The sequence below is a fragment of the Artemia sp. Qi Xiang Cuo genome, chromosome 10, assembly GCF_049724085.1.
Source record: "Artemia sp. Qi Xiang Cuo chromosome 10, ASM4972408v1, whole genome shotgun sequence".
NCBI classification, from domain to species: Eukaryota; Metazoa; Arthropoda; class Branchiopoda; order Anostraca; family Artemiidae; genus Artemia; species Artemia sp. Qi Xiang Cuo.
In genome coordinates, this window is record NC_142803.1 from 19329428 (window position 1) to 19351110 (window position 21683).

The 21683-nt window shown below is 33.4% G+C and overlaps 1 pseudogene; it reads left to right on the forward strand.

Moving 5' to 3' along the window:
- Positions 1-15064: 15064 nt before the first annotated feature.
- Positions 15065-16657, forward strand: LOC148947546 (putative ATP-dependent RNA helicase DDX5 pseudogene; annotated as a pseudogene).
- The last annotated feature ends 5026 nt before the right edge of the window (positions 16658-21683 follow it).

Sequence of the window (21683 nt, forward strand, 5' to 3'; positions counted from 1 at the left end):
AGGAATCATTTAATTGTTTTAATTTTTATTTCCAGTATTTAATTGAAACTCTGATTCTCTTATTTGTCTTTGAAATGCCTAATAAGTGCTGATAACATTTTATTCCTTACGTTTCGGAGTCACATACTAACCCATTAATATAGACCAGCCATGCTGACTTCTTGCTATTTTGTTTTTCTAATTAATTCTTTTAAGCAGCTTTAAAAAAAAGAATTGGCATAAATGTTGTAAGTATTACGATTGAAATTAGTCACATTTCACACAACGCCAGCGGTACTTGTGGGACATTTATCTCTGCATCCGCACGCTGTACAAAATGTCTGCTCAGAATAGAATAAAGTGACTTTAAACAAAACATTTATATGTGTCTTACAAATTAGAAATTGTGGGTGCACTTATAAGCGGTACCAACCCATTCTCACACTCAACACAATTTCTATTTTTATCAGTTTTATCAAGCAGCACTAGGAGACCAAGCTTCGTTTGTAAAGGGAAATATTTACATAAAAATAGTATTCAGTGTACCCCCTCCTCCAGAAATGTATACCCTCTCCCCTACCTTGATTTACACAAGAAAACTCTTCAGTAATTTTTATAGAATTATTTTTTCTTTTTTTAACAAAGATACAAAGGGGAAGGTAGTTTTTGAAAGGAGTCAATTTTCCGTTGCATTTAGTATCACTGGCAATCTTTAATTAATTTAATGTTTCTGCCTCAACGATGCCAAGAACAGTTCAGATTTTCTGGATATTTTTTTTTCAAACAATGCTGAATGGATAAGTCAATAATTCAACTTTAGTTTTTGAATACTTTTAATTTAGATATACAGTCACTATTAAAATGTGGGGAATATGTCAGGATATAATATTACACAATCTGTAGTAACTGTACAGCAGCATTAGTGGTGAACCTGTCTGAAAGAAGCCAAGTATATACAACAACTACCTTTGCCCACCTGAAATATAAAAAAGAACGACCTCTTGCCTATACTCACTTGTATACGCCACTTAATTATAGCATGGGTTAGTAATTCCAGAGAATAGCTTGGTACTGGAACATCATAGAGATTTGTTCAATGGCTCATTTTAAAGGAAATTAATGGGGTTAAAAACCTTTGTAATTAAAACAAATTATTTTTAAAATAGAATCAGTTTTTTTACGAAAAATTGCATATTTCATATTAAACATTGATCAATGACGTCAAAATCGTATACCAGCAGTAGGATTTGAACCCGCGCCTCCGAAGATTGACATAAAGGATCGATACTGTAGATGGGAATTTTGTAAGTATCATCGATATCATGGTTGGATCCTAACCACTAGACGAACTTGGCTTATATATTGAGATGAAAGATTGAAGAGTTGATGAAAAACGAGTAAGTTTGTTAATATGTCTTTACAGTAATTTTACGTAAGGAATCATGTTAAAGATTGATCAGTGATGTCTTAATAATAGGATGTGACCAGGTCGTCTCTTACTATTCCAATTAAGAAATAGCCATATGCCTTTTCCTGTTTGTAAAATAACCGAAGTCTATCTCATAATAACTGAAGCAACAGGGAAAAGAAAAAGAGATCTGTCGTGTATATGTCAACACGACAGACCTCTATATATGACTGTATATAGTATATGAGTCAACGCTATAGCGTTGCCTATAGTAAAGGCCATACGGCTCCAATTTTCATTATTTATTTATTATTATTTATTTATTTATTTTTATATAGTAAAGAACGGGTCGTCTCTTACTATTCCAATTAAGGAAAGGCCATAGGCTTTTTTCTGTTTGTAATAACCCAAACCAAAGATGTTTGACCTTTGAATATTATAACGGATCGATTTTTAATTAAAAACATTGAAAAATCTACCACCAAGACCCAAAAGAGAATTCTGAAATAGCATAACCAACTTCAAAACGAAAATAAAATATATAATTGCTGTAAATTATATGGAAAGTTTATGTATGTTTAATACCTTGAAGTCAGAGTAAACTGAAATTTAATTCATATTACATGAGCGCATTTTTAGAATTTGTTTTTATCGATTGCTTGAGGACTCACCCCCCCCCCCAAGTCTATATATTCCCCCGTTAAACTTTTGTCAATGTGTTTTTGTTTTAGATACCCATGTTTGGAAAATTACTATCTTTTGCAAATTCATATAGCTGATAATGCTTTGAATTAATACTAGTAATAGAAGCAAGCGAATCAACATTATCTTAATCCTTAGGTCAAAGTAATAACCCAGCTCTACTTAGGGGATGCCTACTACTGCTGTATCAATCTTCTTAGAAGCCTTCACCGTGAAAGAATAACAGTAGAATCATTAATTAGACAAAGAATCTATGGTATAAATGGCACTTGTTACTTGGTGTGCTCTGTGGTTACAAAATATGTAGCAAAAACAGTAAACCTAGTCATGAAAATTACTTTTTGTATAAAATGGCTCTTGAAGTTGTCATTAATAATAGGTTTTTACTTTCAAAAAAGCAATTTAGGCCGTAATTTCTTATTATTTCAAAGAACGAACTATAGCCTATAGTAATTGAACTACAAAGCACACCATTAAACTAATATGATGGATGGGTTTAGTAATTTTTAGATAGGAATTATGTAAGTTTAATCGATAGAAAGGCTGTAGAGATGGCTGAAACCTGTTAAAGAATAAACCATGGGACATTTTGCATTTAGGCTCCCTGATTCTTTGAAGTTCGTCTCTTATTATTCCAAACAAGAAAAACCCATAGACTTTTTCTTGTTTGTAATATATTATCTGGTTGGCAACAGTAGTCATATATTGATTCCTTATGGTACTTCAGTTACTGTGAACCAAATATCGTTCTTTATCTACAATGACGAAAAAAAAAATAATCTGAGCTGCAGTCCTAGCCAAAATGACGTAACTGTATGTACTCTTAGAGTACATAACTTTTGTTATATTGAGTTACAATGATTATTGTTTTGAATATATCATTCTTATATTTACTGGATGGGGACGTCCAGAGCTGAGTTGCTAAAACCTGTTAAATTAGCGAAAACATTAGAGACAATAACCACCCAGTTAATAAATGATGAAGTAACAAAAATCAAAAACTACTACGTTAAAAATGGTAGCATATTACATAAGTAGATATCTATGAGAATAGTTATGACATTGCGTTTTCTGGGGCGGGGATTTGAAATGTTCCTATAGAGCTTAAAAGATCGATTATAATAATACCATCGACATGTTTATTATCCTGACTTGCAATGACGTTTCCCATCAGAAAAGTGGCTATTACTTTATACTATTTCCTTTAAAATGACACAATTGAACAACTCTTTACGATGTTCTAGTTCCACGCTCCTGTGGAAAAGGAAAAAACAGAAAAGAAGGATGCCAGTAATTGCAGAATTGCCAGTTATCGATTATAACAATACCATTGACATGTTTATTATCCTGATATGCAATGGCGTTTCCCATCAGAAAAGTGGCTCTTATTTTATACTATTTCCTTTAAAATGACACAATTGAACGACTTTCTATGATATTCTAGTGCCACGCTGTCTGTGGAGAAGGAAAAAACAGAAAGGAGGTTGCCAGTTATGCAGAATATTGTAGTTGCTGCCGCTTTGTATACTTTTCAATCAAATATATTTTCCTTGTTGTTCAAGCCAAGGGACGATAAGTTTCCTATATAGGGGCTTCTGACAAGGCGGTTATAATGGTGTACTATATGTTTTGATCTGACTCTAGTTTTAGGAGTTATGGATTATTATATTTCTTAGCATTGGATGTGATCATCTCTTACTAGGTTGCATGCTACCACTGCAAGCAAGACTACATTTGAGAATTACAATGGGCTCGCCATCTTGTTCTTCTTCTTAAATCAGGAGGTATTACAAATTGATACACTTCGTTCAACTCTTAGGCTGAGATGCCCAATTGGTAGTTTGCATTTAACATAGCTTAAGGAAAATTCATCAGCTGTATAATGGTTCCTTAGAATACTTCACTTACTATGGACTACAGTTCGTTTTTTAATGTAATAATATATAGTCTAGTGGTTAGGATTGCTGGATCTCAGACAGTTGGCCTGGGTTTGATTCTCGGTATGGGAAATTTTTGCCTACGATTATTTCTTAAGGGTAAGCTATAATTGTACTCATCGTTTATATAAAAAATCAGCATAAAATCCGATTCTTTTGAAGTGTCAATTGGGAACAAAATTCTGTTTTTAGAGTTTCGGTTACTATTGAGCCGGATAATTTTTGCTTTACAGTTCGTTGCCACAAGCTGTTTAAAAACTTCAGATATCTCTACGACCATGATACAGATGAAACTTATATAATATATATATATATATATATATATATATATATATATATATATATATATATATATATATATATATATATATATATATATATATATATATATATATATATATATATATATATATATATATATATATATATATATATATATATATATATATATATATATATATATATATATATATATATATATATATATATATATATATATATATATATATATATATATATATATATATATATATATATATATATATATATATATATATATATATATATATATATATATATATATATATATATATATATATATATATATATATATATATATATATATATATATATATATATATATATATATATTATTTGTATGTGTTATATATTATTTTATCATTTAAGATCCATTGTTCCCACAGAGTGTGTTGAACTCAAATCCTTCTGAGCTCAATGGGAGTCTCTCCTCATCTGAACTGCGACAACTATTAATATAAATATACCATTTAGTAAAGAAAAATGATCCGTCTCAATAGTAACCGAAACTCTAATAACAGAATTTTGTTCCCAATTGACACTTCAAAAGAATCGGATTTTATGCTGATTTTTTATATAAACGATGAGTACAATTATAGCTTACTCCTTAAGAAATAATCGTAGGCAAAAAATTTCCCATACCGAGAATCAAACCCAGGCCAACTGTGTGAGATCCAGCAATCCTAACTACTAGACTATATATTATTACATTAAAAAACGAACTGTAGTCCATAGTAAGTGAAGTATTATAAGGAACCATTATACAGCTGATGAATTTTCCTTAAGCTATGTTAAATGCAAACTACCAATTGGGCATCTCAGCATAAGAGTTGAAAGAACTGTACTAGAGACGAGGTTCGTCTCTTACTATTCCAAAGAATAAAAAGCCGTAGGCCTTTCCCTGTTTGTTTATATTAGGGAGCAATTCAGGTTGCAGCGGTAGCTACCTATCTAGGTTTCCGGGTTGCAGCGGTAGCTAGTAACCTAGTAAGGGACGATCACGTCCAATGTTAAGAAATATAAAACCCATAGTTCCTAACAAAGGAGTCAGATCAAAACAAAAAGTACACCATTAGAACCGCCTTGTCCGAAACACCTGCATAGTAAAAAATATGTCTCTTGGCTTGAACAGCAAGGGAAATATATTGGCTTGAAAATCAAGAAAAGGGGCAACTATTACAACATTCTGCATAAACGGGATATTTTTTTTCTTTGTTTCCAGAGATAGCTTGGCACTGGAACATCGTAGATAGTTGTTCAATGGCTCATTTTAAAGAAAATTAATTGGGTTAAAAATCTATAGTACCTAAAATAAATTATTTCTAAAATAGAATAAATTTTTCCACCAAAAACTGCATTTTTGATGTCTTTTCACACTGCAGTCTTTCAAACATAATACTAGCGGTAAGATTTGAACCCACGCCTCCGAAGAGACTATTGGCGAACACCAGTGCCTTGGACCACTCGGCCAGGCTGCCTCTCATAAATAAATATATATGTGAATTTGGGTTGCAGCAGTAGCTAGCAACCTAGTAAGAGACGATCAGTCCAATGCTAAGAAATATAAAAACCCAAAACTCCTAAAAATGGAGTCAGATCAAAGCAAAAGTACATCATTAGAACTACCTTGTCTGAAACCCTACTAGATAAATAATGAATGCCATCATAGTTTTATATTAGAACTATGACGTGAATAAAAAAACACGAGATTATATTGTTGTTTCTGAAGACGTCATGAAATAATACCATTGCGCCATGACGTCATGAAATAAAATCATTACGCCGTGACGTCCTAATTACTATATAAGAAACGTCAAAACTGTAAATGGTCTCATTCATGAATAAATAATGGTTAGATCAAAGGAAGCTACACGCAAGTTAAAAAACCCTACTACAAAAAAAGCAGATATAGTATCTCGAAAAGAAAAAAGCAAAGGTATTCAGCCGACCAGGCGTATCGAGAAGTATTCAAACAAAACAGCAAGATGTGTAATCACAATGATGAAGATTATAGACATGCGAAAATTGAAACATCCAAACAAAAGATCAAGGAGCGTTATCACAATGATGAAGATTATAGACATGCGAAAATTGAGACAGCCAAACAAAACATCAAGGAGCGTTATCAAAATGATAAATTTTATAGAGAAGCAACAGTTGAGCAGGCTAGACAAAAGATCAAGGAGCGTTATCACAATGATGAAGATTACCGAAAAATATATAAGAAAAAAGTTGCTATCAGAATAATGGGTAGATACTGGGGTGACAAAAGCTATTTATAATAAAGAGCGACCTCTTGCCTATGCTAAATTTTATAGACCACTTAACTATAGTATAGGTTAGTAAAGTTTACATAAAGGACTGATTATAATAAAGAACGAATGCTTGCTCATAGTAACTGAAATATTAATTAAAAGTAGTAGTTCTAGCTTTAGTGGCAGTATTATCATCGGTAAAATTTTCTAGAGTATGGTGCAATAATTGACTTACTTACATGCTTTATTCTCTGAAATTCGTCTCTTACTACTCAAACTAAGAAAAAGCCGTAGGCTTTTTCCTGTTTGTAATTTCAACAAAAAATTAAACTAATTTAATATTTTTCGGGTAGTTTTCCAGTTTAAATTGGAAGGTTAAAGTTATTGCTCAGATACCATAAATGTTTTGCAGTTTATAACTTTGTCGATTCTGAACTAAAACTAAAATAAAATAAAATTTGATTTTTTGAATATTTACGTAACGTCACTTAATACGTCATATATGGTTATTAGTACACAATCGGTGTTATATTTTATGTCACGTCACTTGTTACTTCATATATGGTTGTGATTGCTTCAAAAATCAATTTTAATAGAAAAGAGGAACTCTCACTTATATTCGGGTTGCAGTTGTAGCTAGCAACCTAGTAAGAGACGATCACGTCCAATGTTAAGAAATATAAAAACCCATAGCTCCTAAAAATCCGGAATGCAGCGGTAGCTAGCAACCTAGTAAGAGACGATCACGTCCAATGTTAAGAAATATATAAACCTATAGCTCCTAAAAAGGGAGTCAGATCAAAACAAAAAGTACACCATTAGAACCGCCTTGTCAGAAACCCCTGTATAGTAAAATTTCTGTCCCTTGGCTTGAACAGCAAGGGAAATATATTGGCCTGAAAATCAAGAAAAGTGGCAGCTACTACAGGATTCTCCACAAATGGCATATTTTTTTTCTCTCTTTTTTTTCTTTGTTCTCAGAGATAGCTTGGCACTGGAACATCGTAGATAGTTGTTCAATTGCTCATTTTAAATTAAATTAATTGGGTTAAAAATCTATAGTAACTAAAATAAAGTATTTCTAAAAGAGAATAAATTTTTCCACCAAAATCTGCATTTTTGATGTTTTTTCACACTGCAGTCTTTCAAACAAAATACCAGCGGTAAGATTTTAACCCACGCCTTCGAAGAGATTGGTGGCTAACACCAGTGCCTTGAACCACTCGGCCAGGCTGCCTCTCATAAATATATATGTGAATCCGGGTTGCAGCAGTAGCTAGCAACCTAGTAAGAGACGATCAGTCCAATGCTAAGAAATATAAAAACCTCGAAACTCCTAAAAATAGAGTCAGATCAAAACAAAAGTACATCATTAGAACTACCTTGTCTGACACCCTACTAGATAAATAATGAATGTCGTCATAGTTTTATATTAGAGCTATGACTTGAATAGAAATACACGACATGCAGTTGTTGTTTCTGAAGACGTCATGAAATAATGGGTAGATACTGGGGTGACAAAAGCTATTTATAATAAAGAGCGACCTCTTGCCTATGCTAAATTTTATAGACCACTTAACTATAGTATAGGTTAGTAAAGTTTACATAAAGGACTGATTATAATAAAGAACGAATGCTTGCTCATAGTAACTGAAATATTAATTAAAAGTAGTAGTTCTAGCTTTAGTGGCAGTATTATCATCGGTAAAATTTTCTAGAGTATGGTGCAATAATTGACTTACTTACATGCTTTATTCTCTGAAATTCGTCTCTTACTACTCAAACTAAGAAAAAGCCGTAGGCTTTTTCCTGTTTGTAATTTCAACAAAAATTAAACTAATTTAATATTTTTCGGGTAGTTTTCCAGTTTAAATTGGAAGGTTAAAGTTATTGCTCAGATACCATAAATGTTTTGCAGTTTATAACTTTGTCGATTCTGAACTAAAACTAAAATAAAATAAAATTTGATTTTTTGAATATTTACGTAACGTCACTTAATACGTCATATATGGTTATTAGTACACAATCGGTGTTATATTTTACGTCACGTCACTTGTTACTTCATATATGGTTGTGATTGCTTCAAAAATCAATTTTAATAGAAAAGAGGAACTCTCACTTATATCCGGGTTGCAGTTGTAGCTAGCAACCTAGTAAGAGACGATCACGTCCAATGTTAAGAAATATAAAAACCCATAGCTCCTAAAAATCCGGAATGCAGCGGTAGCTAGCAACCTAGTAAGAGACGATCACGTCCAATGTTAAGAAATATATAAACCTATAGCTCCTAAAAAGGGAGTCAGATCAAAACAAAAAGTATACCATTAGAACCGCCTTGTCAGAAACCCCTTTATAGTAAAATTTCTGTCCCTTGGCTTGAACAGCAAGGGAAATATATTGGCCTGAAAATCAAGAAAAGTGGCAGCTACTACAGGATTCTCCACAAATGGCATATATTTTTTCTCTCTTTTTTTTCTTTGTTTCCAGAGATAGCTTGGCACTGGAACATCGTAGATAGTTGTTCAATTGCTCATTTTAAATTAAATTAATTGGGTTAAAAATCTATAGTAACTAAAATAAATTATTTCTAAAAGAGAATAAATTTTTCCACCAAAAACTGCATTTTTGATGTCTTTTCACACTGCAGTTTTTCAAACATAATACCAGCGGTAAGATTTGAACCCACACCTCCGAAGGGACTGATGGCTAACACCAGTGCCTTGGACCACTCGGCCAGGCTGCCTCTCATAAATATATATGTGAATCCGGGTTGCAGCAGTAGCTAGCAACCTAGTAAGAGACGATCAGTCCAATGCTAAGAAATATAAAAACCCAAAACTCCTAAAAATAGAGTCAGATCAAAACAAAAGTACATCATTAGAACTACCTTGTCTGACACCCTACTAGATAAATAATGAATGTCGTCATAGTTTTATATTAGAGCTATGACTTGAATAGAAATACACGACATGCAGTTGTTGTTTCTGAAGACGTCATGAAATAAAATCATAACATCATGACGTCATGAAATAAAATCCGGGTTGCAGCGGTAGCTAGCAACCTAGTAAGAGACGATCACCTCCAATGTTAAGAAATATAAAAACCCATAGTTCTTAAAAAAAGAGTCAGATCAAAACAAAAAGTACACCATTAGAACCGCCTTGTCCGAAACCCCTGCATAGTAAAATTTCTGTCCCTTGGCTTGAACAGCAAGGGAAATATATTGGCTTGAAAATCAAGAAAAGTGGCAGCTACTACAACATTCTGCCCAAACGGGATATTTTTTTCTTTTTTTCTTTTTTTTTTCTTTTGTATCCAGAGATAGCTTGGCACTGGAACATCGTAGAGGGTTGTTCAATAGCTCATTTTAAAGGAAATTAATTGGGTTAAAAATCTATAGTAACTAAAATAAATTATTTCTAAAAGAGAATAAATTTTTCCACCAAAAACTGCATTTTGATGTCTTTTCACACTGCAGTCTTTCAAACATAATCGTATACCAGTGGTAAGAATTGAACCCACGCCTCTGAAGAGACTGGTGGCTAACACCAGTGCCTTGGACCACTCGGCCAGGCTGCCTCTCATAAATAAATATATATGTGAATTTGGGCTGCAGCAGTAGCCAGCAACCTAGTAAGAGACGATCAGTCCAATGCTAAGAAATATAAAAACCCAAAACTCCTAAAAATAGAGTCAGATCAAAACAAAAGTACATCATTAGAAATACCTTGTCTGAAACCCTACTAGATAAATAATGAACGTCATCATAGTTTTATATTAGAGTTATGACGTGAATAGAGTGACGTCATAATTAGTATATAAGGAAAGTCAAAACTGAAAATTCTTTCATTCTTGATTATCCGGGTTGCAGCGGTAGCTAGCAACCTAGTAAGAGACGATCACGTCCAATGTTAAGAAATATAAAAACCCATAGTTCTTAAAAAAAGAGTCAGATCAAAACAAAAAGTACACCATTAGAACCGCCTTGTCCGAAACCCCTGCATAGTAAAATTTCTGTCCCTTGGCTTGAACAGCAAGGGAAATATATTGGCTTGAAAATCAAGAAAAGTGGCAGCTACTACAACATTCTGCCTAAACGGGATATTTTTTTCTTTTTTTCTTTTTTTCTTTTTTTGTATCCAGAGATAGCTTGTCACTGTAACATCGTAGATGGTTTTTCAATAGCTCATTTTAAAGGAAATTAATTGGGTTAAAAATCTATAGTAACTAAAATTAATTATTTCTAAAAGAGAATAAATTTTTCCACCAAAAACTGCATTTTGATGTCTTTTCACACTGCAGTCTTTCAAATATAATCGTATACCAGCGGTAAGAATTGAACCCACGCCTCTGAAGAGACTGGTGGCTAATTTATAAGAAAGAACGACCTCCTGCATCTACTAAATTTTATAGGCCACTTAACAATAGTGTAGGCTAGCAAAGTTATATTTAAGGCCAATATATTAAAATTTTCCATTAAAAGACGACCATTGGAATAAAAACCCATTACATACATTTGATTTAGTTATTACAGTAAAGAACGACATGACAATGCTAACTGAAATTATCTATTTTCCGGGTTGCAGTGGTAGCTAGCAACCTAGTAAGAGACGATCACGTCCAATGTTAAGAAATATAAAAACCCATAGTTCCTAACAAAGGAGTCAGATCAAAACAAAAAGTACACCATTAGAACCGCCTTGTCCGAAACCCCTGTATAGGAAACTTTCTGTCCCTTGGCTTGAACAGCAAGGGAAATATATTGGCTTGAAAATCAAGAAAATTGACTTTAACCACGTTTTATAATAAAGAACGACCTTTTGCCTATACTAAATTTTATAGGCCACTTAACTATAGTATAGATAATATATAGTATATAGTAACAAAAGTACAACATTAGAACTACCTTGTCTGAAACCCTACTAGATCAATAATGAATGTCATTACATTAAAAGACCATCATTGGAATAATCCGGGTTGCAGCGGTAGCTAGCAACCTAGTAAGAGACGATCACGTCCAATGTTAAGAAATATAAAAACCCATAGTTCTTAAAAAAAAGAGTCAGATCAAAACAAAAAGTACACCATTAGAACCGCCTTGTCCGAAACCCCTGCATAGTAAAATTTCTGTCCCTTGGCTTGAACAGCAAGGGAAATATATTGGCTTGAAAATCAAGAAAAGTGGCAGCTACTACAACATTCTGCCTAAACGGGATATTTTTTTCTTTTTTTCTTTTTTTTTCTTTTGTATCCAGAGATTGCTTGGCACTGGAACATCGTAGAGGGTTGTTCAATAGCTCATTTTAAAGGAAATTAATTGGGTTAAAAATCTATAGTAACTAAAATAAATTATTTCTAAAAGAGAATAAATTTTTTTACATTAAAAGATTATAATAAAGAACGAATATTTTACCGATTATCTACTAATAACCATATATGACGTAATAAGTGAAATGATGTAATATCTAAAACCTATTTTTTACTAATAACCATATATGACTTAATGAGTGACGTGACGTAAAAATTAAAAAAATTAATTTTTTTTTTTTCGTTTTTATTTCAGAATCGCTAAAGTTATAAACTGCAAAAATATTTATGGTGTCTGAACAATAGTTTTAATCTTTTAATTTAGACTAGAAAAATACCTAAAAATTTAAAATTTAGTTTAATTTTTTGTTAGTTTCTTGATACTAGATACGTGACATAAACATTCAACTAATGGTTATATAATGGTTTCAATCAAGCAAGCTACACGCAAGTTAAAAAACATTACTACCAAAAAAAACAGAAATAGCATCTTGAAAAGAGAAAAGCAAAGGTATTCAACCGACCAGGCGTACCGAGATGCGAAAATTGATAGTGACAAACAGCGTTATTATAATGATGTAGTTTATAGACAAGCGAAAATTGATAGTGACAAACAGCGTTATTATAATGATGAAGTTTATAGACACGCAACAATTGAGAAAGCCAAACAAAAGAGCAAGGAACTGTATGATAACGATATAGATTACCGAAACAAACATAAGAAAAAAGTTGCTACCAGAATAATGGGTAGATACTGGGGTGACAAAAGCTATAATGAAAAAATTAAATTCTCTGCGAGGTTGTACCGTAGAACACATAAGGACAAAGGGAAAAAATACATTCAGAAATACAAGAAGATGGCAAAAATGCAGGCTGATCTTCGTAAATTGAGAAACATTTTACGCATGTTTTACCAGGATCACGAAAAGTATTCAAAATTATTACATTAAAAGACGATCCCTGAAATAACAAACCATTCCATACATTGGACTTAGTTAGCTACTTGATTGTTTGAGTTTCGTCTCTTACTATTTAAAAGAAGAAAAAGCCGTAGGCTTGTTCCCGTTTGTATTTATAGTTAAAAAAGAACTCAAGTCCAAAGAAACTGAACACTGTGGTTCATTCATATTATCTTCATTATTTTAGCTAGAATGTAAATAAACAAGTTTCTTTTTAAAATTTTAAATTGAAAAGACAGTGCTTTTAATTCAACATATTAAAAGTTCTCCCCGACGGGGAATCGAACCCCTTCTCCCAGGTATCAAGTGGGCATACTTACCATTAGACTATCGAAGACTTATAAAATAAAATCCGGGCTGCAGCGGTAGCTAGCAACCTAGTAAGAGACGATCACGTCCAATGTTAAGAAATATAAAAACCCATAGTTCCTAAAAAGGAGTCAGATCAAAACAAAAAGTACACCATTAGAACCGCCTTGTCCGAAACCCCTGTATAGCAAACTTTCTGTCCCTTGGCTTGAACAGCAAGGGAAATATATTGGCTTGAAAATCAAGAAAAGTGGAAGCTACTACAACATTCTGCCTAAACGGGATATTTTTTTCTTTCTTCTTTTCCACAGATAGCTTGGCACTGGAACATCGTAGAGAGTTGTTCAATGGCTCATTTTAAAGGAAATCTCTAGATCTTGCAACTTTTGAACTTACTTTTTTTTCAATTAATTATTTTTTACGAAAAACTTAATTTTTTATATACAATATTGACCAATGACGTCATAGTCGTTGGATGTAGTTAGTATTACATAATCCGGGTTTATAATAAAGAACGAATATTTTACCGATTATCTACTAATAACCATATATGACGTAATAAGTGACATGACGTAATATAAAAAACCTATTGTGTACTAATAACCATATATGACTTAATGAGCGACGTGACGTAAATATTGAAAAAATTAATTTTTATTTTATTTTCGTTTTTAGTTACAGTAAAGAACGATCTTTCACCCGTAGTAACTGATATATGGTGGTTCCAGGGGTAGTCCGGGTTGCAGCGGTAGCTAGCAACCTAGTAAGAGACGATCACCTCCAATGTTAAGTAATTATATTAAAGGACGATCATTAGAAAAGCACACCAGTGCATATATTGGACTGAGTTAGTATTTCAGTTTAGAATCGCTAAAGTTATTATGTAAACTGCAAAAATATTTATGATGTCTGAGCAATAATTTTAATCTTTTCATTCAAACTAACAAAATACCTGAAAATTTTTTACATTAAAAGACGATCATTGAAATAACAAACCATTCCATGCATTGGACTTAGTTAGATACTTGATTGTTTGAGTTTCGTCTCTTACTATTTAAAAGAAGAAAAAGCCGTAGGCTTTTTCCTGTTTGTATTTATAGTGAAAAAACGAACTCAAGTCCAAAGAAACTGAACCCTGTGGTTCATTCATATTATCTTCATTATTTTAGCTAGAATGTCAATAAACAAGTTTCTTTTTTAAATTTTAAATTGAAAAGATAGTGCTTTTAATTCAACATATTAAAAGTTCTCCCCGACGGGGAATCGAACCCCCTTCTCCCAGGTAACAAGTGGGCATGCTTACCATTAGACTATCGGAGACTTATAAAATAAAAGTTACATATAAGATATGTTACAATAAGGAAATTTAACTCATAGTAACTTAAGTATTAAATCAAACGGTTCGCTGTCATAGTAAAGAGCTGTGTAATTTCTCATTTTAATTACAATAAAGAACGATACCTAGCCCATGTTAACTGAAACATAAATAGGGATGATGTAATTTCCATCAGTATCATGGCTGTAGAGATGGCTGAAATCTAGTACAGAACAATACATAAAAGATCGATGCCAGTCAAGAGGATCTAATGTAATTTAGAGTAAAGAACGACAAAATTAACTGACGTAATCTATTGACAAGATGACATGAAGCAAATGTCTTTTGAGAGTTGCTTGTCTACGGTATGTTCTACAAATGATCAGTCTAGTTAATCATAAATGGGGACTATGCAGAGCTATTATTAGTCATTATTATAAGGAACAAACTGCTGCCTATTCTAACTTGTATATGCCACTTAACTACAGTATATGCCTGTACAGTTATATTTAAAGACAATGTATTAAAATTCCCCACCACTGGTCTTTATTAAGATCCATAATAGTTATAGAAACATGCACTCAAGTTATTTAAATCGAAGACAAGCAGGTGGCACGACAGAATGCTTACCTCGCCATCATATTACTCACAACGACAGGTTTGAAGGATCTCGAAACTCCAATGGAACTTTTTACAAGCCTACACGAGAACAGGATACTGGTCGCTCAGAAGCACGCGAAAAAAGATTAAACAATTTTAGCAGCAAGTTTGCCAGTGACTCCAACCAATACAGTATAAGACGAGATGGTAATCCCAACTAATACTTTCGTCGTAATCCTGACCACAACTTGAAGTTCGAAGGGTCTAAAAATTCAGGTGGTAATTTTTCAAACCAAGGACGTGATGCCACTTACCAACAACAGCCATTACAAAAGAATTTCTATAGTCCCCATCCTACTGTCGTAAAAAGATCCAAAAAATAAGTAGACAGCTATTGTGATTCTAAAGAAATTCTAGTTGAAGGAGTAGACGTCCCTCATCCAATCATGTCATTCGAAGAATCTGGTTTTCCTGACAATTTAAAATCTCAGCTGAGATCACAAGAATTACATAGTCCCACTCCAATCCAAGCACAAGGTTGGCCAATTGCCTTATCTGGTAGAAATATGGTAGGCGTTGCATCAACTGGATCATGTAAAACGCTGGCCTATATACTGCCATCGATCGTCCACATTAAAAACCAGGCTAATCTTAAAAAGGAGATGGACCCATAGCTTTGATTTTGGCTCCAGCTAGAGAATTAGCACAATAGATCAAAGTTGTGGCAGACAATTATGGAGCGTCGTCTCGTATAAGAAGCACATGTGTCTTCGGTGGGTCTCCAAAGTTGCAGCAAATAAGAAATTTGGAACAAGGATCTGAGCTTTGTATTGCTACTCCTGGGAGAATGATTGAATTTTTAGAAACAGGAAAAATAAACCTTAGGCGATGTACTTACATCGTCCTGGACGAAGCAGATAGGATGATTGATATGGGCTTTGAACCACAAATCAAGAAAATTTTTCGACAAATTGGCGGTGAAAGTCAAATTCTGATGTGGTCAGCCACTTGGCCGAGGGGAAGTTGAACGCCTAGCAAAAGACTTTTTAGGCTCACACATCAAATTGAACGTCGGCCCAAAGGTTTTATCGGCCAATCACAATAATCAACAAATTGTCGAAGTGTGCCAGGAACAAGAAAAAAACCTTAAGTTAATTGTACTTTTGAATGAAATCTCCAAAAAGCAGGAAAACAAGACAGTTATTTTCGTAGAAACAAAACAAATGGCTGACAACATAGCAGACAGTATTCGCGGAGATGGGTATTCAGCAAAGGCCATTCATGGTGACAAAGATCAAAGAGAACGAGATTGGACTCTGAAAGACTTCAGAAATAGCAAGATAAATATATTAGTGGCAACAGATGTTGCAGCCCGCGGTCTAGACATCGACGACATAAAATATGTAGTTAACTATGATTACCCTCATAACAGTGAGGATTACATTCACAGAATAGGAAGAACTGGGAGGTCCAACTGGACTGGGATTGCAAACACCTTCTTCACCCCACAGAATGGAAGCAAGTTTACAATAAAGAACGACACCTTGCCCATGTTAACTAAAACATAAATAGGGATTATGTAATTTCCAATAGTATCATGGCTGTAGAGAAGGCTGATACCTAGTTACAATAAAAAACGATCATTGGAATAACAAAAATTGAATACCTTTGGAATTAGCTAGCTACTTGATTATTTGAGACTCGTCTCTTACTATTTAAAAGAAGAAAAAGCCGTAGATATTTTTCTGTGTGTGATCAGTTTATTTTCAGAGGCAGCGCTAGCTCTGCCAGAGTATAGAACGATGTGGGCTCAATGTGTTTTTTTTTACGGGTTGCAGCGATAGCTAGCAACCTAGAAAGAGACGATCACGGCGACTGTTAAGAAATATAAAAACCCATAGTTCCTAACAAAGGAGTCAGGTCAAATTTATATTAAAAGACGATCACTGAAATAACAAACCTTTCCTTACATTGGACTTAGTTAGCTACTTGATTGTTTGAGTTTCGTCTCTTACTATTTAGTAGTAAGTACAAACTTACTAGTTTTTATGTATAGTGAAAAAACGAACTCAAGTCCAAAGAAACTGAACCCTGTGGTTCATTCAAATTATCTTCATTATTTTAGCTAGAATGTAAATAAACAAGTTTCTTTTTTAAATTTTAAATTGAAAAGATAGTGCTTTTAATTCAACATATAAAAAGTTCTCCCCGACGGGGAATCGAACCCCCTTCTCCCAGGTAACAAGTGGGCATGCTTACCATTAGACTATCGAAGACTTATAAAATAAAAGTTACATATAAGATATGATAATAATTTTTTATCCGGGTTGCAGCGGTAGCTAACTAACATTCAAGGACGTATCCAAAGGGTTTGGTTGGTTTGAACCCCCCCTCCCCCAAAATATTTTTCAGATTCATAATAACGAATATAAAATGAATAAATATATATATATAACCGGGAGCCGGGCGGCTTCGTCGCTGGCCCAACGGTAGACAGTTTGTTGTCTTTTCAAAGATTAATTAAAAAAACTTTCCACAAAATAAGTTTTTCAAAGAAAAGTCACAAAGACTATAATATAAATGTTACTGCATGTTGTATCCCTTATTTAGAACTGAGACAAATTATACCCAAGAGGCATTATTGGGCCCTGGATACATTTTATATCTAACTTTTTTATTTTATCAAAATATTCCAAAACACTAAATACTACAAGCGAGCTGAATTAATGGTGATACTTAGGGCCCGGATTTAAGTGTGATAAAAATGATAAAATATGTACACATATATGTAACTATTTATTGGACAATAGGTAAGTAAAAAGGCAGAATACGTCAACGCGATATGTAGACGGGATTTTAAGTAGAAATATGGTATTTTCGTTAGGGGATTTTGCAAGCATAACGCCTATTATTGCTATGAAATTAAAAAGTTGTTATTTCTATATGGCGCTATCACAAATTAATTATCTAATTTGAAAGACTAAGAGAAACAAGATGCTGAATGACGGCATGACAAGCGAGTCTATTCTGGCTGCAATCCAGGCGTATTTAATGACGTCACCTCATGCACATAAATGACGTCACCTAATGCATATAAGCGACGGTTTCAGGTAATTTTACTATTAGTATTTTATATACCGCAAAGCAAACAAGATATCATGTCAACTGAACTTCATAAAGAAATGACAAATTCTGGGAAGAAAAGATATTACAATAAGGAACGAACTGAACCCATAGTAACTTAAGTATTAAATCAAACAGTTTGTGGTCATAATTAAGAGCTGTGTAGTTGCTCATTTTAAAGGAAACTGCTTTATATAGAAACCTTTTGTGATTACCTAAATTAATTATTCTTATAAAACAAATTGTTACGATATAAAGAACTAACTCTAGGCGATAGTAACTAATTTAATTTTAAAAGAAAGAATTGCGGCAGAAACCTAAATGTTAGCATAAGTAAGTTTCATTTCATATGAGCCGTTCACGGGATTTGAACTCGGATCCCAGGATTCAAAGTCTTAAGTACTAACCACTGCACCAACAAACGCTCATATAAGAATTTTAAGAGTGTATGATAACTTAAAGACCGAACTCTAATTACAGTAAAGAACGATCTCTCGCTCATAGTAACTGATTTGTCAATTAGGTCTTTTTATACATAATTATCCATTATTATATAAAACACAGTATTTTTGGGGGGGATTTTTATAATAAAGAACGACCTCTTGCCTATACTAAATTATATAGGCCACTTAACTATAGTATAGTTTAGTAAATTTACATTAAAAACGATCACTGAAATAACAAACCATTCCACACATTGGACTTAGTTAGCTACTTTATTGTTTGAGTTTCGTCTCTTATATAATTAAGATTACAGTATTTATATTTTTACATTAAAAGACGATCACTGAAAGAACAAACTATTCCATACATTGGACTTAGTTAGCTACTTGATTGTTTGAATTTCGTTTCTTACTATTTAAAAGAAGAAAAAGCCGTAGGCTTTTTCCTGTTTGTATTTATAGTTAAAAAACGAACTCAAGTCCAAAGAAACTGAATTCTGTGGTTCATTCATATTATCTTCATTATTTTAGCTAGAATGTAAATAAACAAGTTTCTTTTTTAAATTTTAAATTGAAAAGATGGTGCTTTTAATTCAACATATAAAAAGTTCTCCCCGACGGGGAATCTAACCCCCTTCTCCCAGGTAACAAGTGCGCATACTTACCATTAGACTATCGAAGACTTATAAAATAAAAGTTACATACAAAATATGATAATAATTTTTTAATCCGGGTTGCAGTGGTAGCTAGCAACCTAGTAAGAGACGATCACGTCCAATGTTAAGAAATATAAAAACCCCTAACTCCTAAAAACAGAGTCAGATCAAAACAAAAAGTACACCATTAGAACCGCCTTGTTCGAAACCCCTATAAAGGAAACTTACCGCCCTGCGGCTTGAATAACAAAGAAAATATATTGGCTTGATAATCAAGAAAATTGACTTTAACCACGTTATTCTCCACAAACGGGATATTTTTTCTTTCTTTCTTTTCCACAGATAGCTTGGCACTGGAACATCGTAGAGTGTTGTTCAATGGCTCATTTTAAAGGAAATCTCTAGATCTAGCGCTATTTGTACTTAATTTTTTTTTCATTAATTTTTTTTACGAAAAACTTAATTTTTTATATACAATATTAAACAATGACGTCATAGTCTTTGGATGTAGTTAGTACATAAAGTCTGGATCATCGAATTAAAGCTGAAACTAAGTAAAGAACAATTATGCCTCCATATATTCACAGTGATCTATAAAATTTCCCATTACATCTATAAACTGTTCCACAGTTGCCAGTTCATACCTTGGATACAGTAAAGAACGATCTCTCGCCCATAGTAACTGATATATGGTGGTTCCAGGAGTAGCTGCAAGCTATCCAGATTGCAGCAGTAACCGGGTTGCAGCGGAAGCTGTAACCCAGAGTTACATAAAGGCTCGATCTTCGAATTTAAGCTGAAACTAAGTAAAGGACAATTTTTCCTCCATATATTCTCAGTGATCCGGGTTGCAGCGTTAGCTAGCAACCTAGTAAGAGACGATCATGTCCAATGTTAAGAAATATAAGAACCCCTAACTCCTGAGAAAAGAGTCAGATCAAAACAAAAATTACACCATTAGAACCACCTTGTACAAAACCCCTATTAAGGAAACTTATCACTCTTTGGCTTGAATAACAAAGAAAATATATTGGCTTGAAAATGAAGAAAATTGACTTTATGAAGAGAAAAAAATTTCTTTAAGAAGAAAATTCTCCACAAACGGGATATTTTTTTCTTTCCGCTTGATTTTTCTCCTCAACTAGCTGGGCACTGGAAAATCATAGAGAGCTGTATAATAGCTCATTTTAAAGGAAATTGCAACATCTAGTCACTTTTGTAATTAAAAATAAAATACTTTTTAAAGTAGAATCAATTTTGTAAAAAAAATTGCATTTTTGATGTATTTTCATACTGCAGTCTTTTCAAAGATATTTGAATTTTGAAGCAATCAAATATAATAAAGATCAAACTCTTCCCTATACTAACTTGCATACGCAACTTCACTATAGTTAAGATTACAGTATTTATATTTTTTCCGGGTTGCAGCGGTAGCTAGCAACCTAGTAAGAGACGATCACGTCCAATGTTAAGAAATATAAAAACCCATAGTTCTTAAAAAAGAGTCAGATCAAAACAAAAAGTACACCATTAGAACCGCCTTGTCCGAAACCCCTGCATAGTAAAATTTCTGTCCCTTGGCTTGAACAGCAAGGGAAATATATTGGCTTGAAAATCAAGAAAAGTGGCAGCTACTACAACATTCTGCCTAAACGGGATATTTTTTTCTTTTTACAGTAAAGAACGATCTCTCTCCCATAGTTACAGTAAAGAACGATCTCTCTCCCATAATAACTGATATATGGTGGTTCCAGGTGTAGTTACATCCAGGTTGCAGCGGTAGCTAGCAACCTAGTAAGAGACGATCACGTCCAATGTTAAGAAATATAATCCGGGTTGCAGCGGTAGCTAGCAACCTAGTAAGAGACGATCACGTCCAATGTTAAGAAATATAAAAACCCATAGATCCTAAAAAGGAGTCAGATCAAAACAAAAAGTACACCATTAGAACCGCCTTGTCCGAAACCCCTGTATAGGAAACTTTCTGTCCCTTGGCTTGAACAGCAAGGGAAATATATTGGCTTGAAAATCAAGAAAATTGACTTTAACCACGTTATTCTCCCCAAACGGGATATTTTTTTCTCTTTTCTTTTTTTTTGTATCCAGAGATAGCTTGGCACTGGAACATCGTAGAGGGTTGTTCAATAGCTCATTTTAAAGGAAATTAATTGGGTTAAAATTCTTTTGTAACTATAATAAATTATTTCTAAAAGAGAATAAATTTTTCCACCAAAAACTGCATTTTCGATGTCTTTTACCACTGCAGTCTTTCAAACATAATCGTATACCAGCGGTAAGATTTGAACCCACGCCTCCGAAGAGACTGGTGGCTAACACCAGTGCCTTGGACCACTCGGCCAGGCTGCCTCTCA